The sequence below is a fragment of the Cebidichthys violaceus genome, unplaced genomic scaffold (genome assembly GCF_023349555.1).
Source record: "Cebidichthys violaceus isolate CVI_PGR_0920_01 unplaced genomic scaffold, fCebVio1.0.p SCAF_127, whole genome shotgun sequence".
NCBI lineage: Eukaryota > Metazoa > Chordata > Actinopteri > Perciformes > Stichaeidae > Cebidichthys > Cebidichthys violaceus.
This window is the reverse complement of record NW_027176293.1, coordinates 17,501-20,000: the sequence shown is the minus strand read 5'-3', so window position 1 is coordinate 20,000 and position 2,500 is coordinate 17,501. Positions and strand designations below refer to the sequence as shown.

The 2,500-nt window shown below is 38.4% G+C and overlaps 4 non-coding genes and 1 pseudogene across 4 annotated transcripts; all 5 read right to left on the bottom strand.

The window, feature by feature from the left end:
- Nucleotides 1–156: 156 nt before the first annotated feature.
- Nucleotides 157–275, bottom strand: LOC137869710 (5S ribosomal RNA). The gene has a single exon (XR_011102442.1). It is a non-coding gene; the product is annotated as a 5S ribosomal RNA (ribosomal RNA).
- A 453-nt stretch (nt 276–728) lies between these two features.
- On the bottom strand, nt 729–847 carry LOC137869919 (5S ribosomal RNA). Its single transcript, XR_011102641.1, has one exon. It is a non-coding gene; the product is annotated as a 5S ribosomal RNA (ribosomal RNA).
- A 452-nt stretch (nt 848–1,299) lies between these two features.
- LOC137869913 (5S ribosomal RNA) lies at nt 1,300–1,418 on the bottom strand. Its single transcript, XR_011102635.1, has one exon. It is a non-coding gene; the product is annotated as a 5S ribosomal RNA (ribosomal RNA).
- Nucleotides 1,419–1,870: 452 nt separating this feature from the next.
- Nucleotides 1,871–1,989, bottom strand: LOC137869705 (5S ribosomal RNA). The gene has a single exon (XR_011102437.1). It is a non-coding gene; the product is annotated as a 5S ribosomal RNA (ribosomal RNA).
- Nucleotides 1,990–2,441: 452 nt separating this feature from the next.
- The window catches only part of LOC137870031 (5S ribosomal RNA), a 109-nt pseudogene continuing 50 nt past the window's right edge, over nt 2,442–2,500 (bottom strand).

The window sequence follows — 2,500 nt, the reverse complement described above, 5'->3', positions numbered from 1 at the left end:
GAAAATATAGATATGATATTGATTGATTCTCTTTTCCCTTTTGACTGTTACTCACGTCTTTTCATGCATCTCTTCTACAATCTTGCCTCTTTCTCACATATTTGTCAAGTGAAATATGCAGCAGTGTCTTCTGCCTTATGGAGAGAAAATTCAAAGAGCTTACAGCAACTGGTATTCCGAGGAGGTCTCCCATCCAAGTACTAACCAAGCCCAACTCTGCTTAGCTTCCGAGATCTGACGAGATCGGGCGCAATCAGAGAGGTATGGCCGTAAGCAAGTTTGTCTCCAACACATAGTCCTTTAAAAGCTGTTACAAATTGCTGTCATTTATAGTACATTTAGGACATGTTTAAGAAATCTCATTTTATGTTCAAAGGGACCCCGTTTTTAAAAAATGAAGCAGTTCTTTGAATTGTAGGGTGAATGGTGAATTAAACTTTGCTGTTCTTCACAGAGAACTCTGAGCTATTGGTCAGAACCGGCTTGAAAAGACTCAAATACCAACAACAGTAGGTCAATTGCAAAATGTGAACGAATCTAAACCAGATCATTGATTAACATTCCGAAATGAAGAAAATATTGATATGATATTGATTGATTCTCTTTTCCCTTTTTACTGTTACCCACCTCTTTTCATGCATCTCTTCTTCAATCTTGCCTCTTTCTCACATATTTGCCAAGTGAAATATGCAACAGTGTCTTCTGCCTTAAGGAGAGAAAAGTGAAAAGGCTTACAGCACCTGGTATTCCCAGGCGGTCTGCCATCCAAGTACTAACCAGGCCCGACTCTGCTTAGTTTCCGAGATCGGACGAGATCGGGCGCAGTCAGAGAGTTATCGCCGTAAGCAAGTTTGTCTCCAACACATAGTCCTTTAAAAGCTGTTACAAATTGCTGTCATTTATAGTACATTTAGGACATGTTTAAGAAATCTCATTTTATGTTGAAAGGGACCCCGTTTTTAAAAAATGAAGCAGTTCTTTGAATGGTAGGGTGAATGGTGAATTAAACCTTACTTTTCTTCACAGAGAACTCTTACCTGTTGGTCGGAACCGGATTGAAAAGACTCAAATACCAACAACAGTAGGTCAATTGCAAAATGTGAACGAACCTAAACCAGTTCATTGATTAACATTCCAAAAAGAAGAAAATATTGATATGATATCGATTGATTCTCCTTGCCCTTTTTACTGTTACTCACGTCTTTTCATGCATCTCTTCTTCAATCTTGCCTCTTTCTCACATATTTGTCAAATGAAAAAACAGCATTGTCCTCTGCTTTATGGAGAGAAAATTGAAAAAGCTTACATCACCTGGTATTCCGAGGAGGTCTCCCATCCAAGTACTAACCAAGCCCAACTCTGCTTAGCTTCCAAGATCAGATGAGATCAGGCACGATCAGAGAGGTATGGCCGTAAGCAAGTTTGTCTCCAACACATAGTCCTTTAAAAGCTGTTACAAATTGCTGTCATTTATAGTACATTTAGGACATGTTTAAGAAATCTCATTTTATGTTCAAAGGGACCCCGTTTTTAAAAAATGAAGCAGTTCTTTGAATGGTAGGGTGAATGGTGAATTAAACTTTACTTTTCTTCACAGAGAACTCTTACCTGTTGGTCGGAACCGGATTGAAAAGACTCAAATACCAACAACAGTAGGTCAATTGCAAAATGTGAACGAACCTAAACCAGTTCATTGATTAACATTCCAAAATGAAGAAAATATTGATATGATATTGATTGATTCTCTTTTCCCTTTTGACTGTTACCCACCTCTTTTTATGGATCTCTTCTTCAATCTTGCCTCATTCTCACATTTTTGTCAAATGAAAAAGCAGCAGTGTCCTCTGCCTTATGGAGAGAAAAGTGAAAAAGATTACAGCACCAGGTATTCCCAGGCAGTCTCCCATCCAAGTACTAACCAGGCCCGACTCTGCTTAGCTTCCAAGATCGGATGAGATCGGGCGCAATCAGAGAGGTATGGCTGTAAGCAAGATTGTCTCCAACACATAGTCCTTTAAAAGCTGTTACAAATTGCTGTCATTTATAGTACATTTAGGACATGTTTAAGAAATCTCATTTTATGTTGAAAGGGACCCCGTTTTTAAAAAATGAAGCAGTTCTTTGAATGGTAGGGTGAATGGTGAATTAAACTTTGCTGTTCTTCACAGAGAACTCTGAGCTATTGGTCAGAACCGGCTTGAAAAGACTCAAATACCAACAACAGTAGGTCAATTGCAAAATGTGAACGAATTTAAACCAGTTCATTGATTAACATTCCAAAAAGAAGAAAATATTGATATGATATCGATTGATTCTCTTTTCCCTTTTTACTGTTACTCACTTCTTTTCATGCATCTCTTCTTCAATCTTGCCTCTTTCTCACATATTTGTCAAATGAAAAAGCAGCATTGTCCTCTGCCTTATGGAGAGAAAAGTGAAAGAGCTTAAAGCACCTGGTATTTCGAGGAGGTCTCCCATCCAAGTACTAACCAAGCCCAAC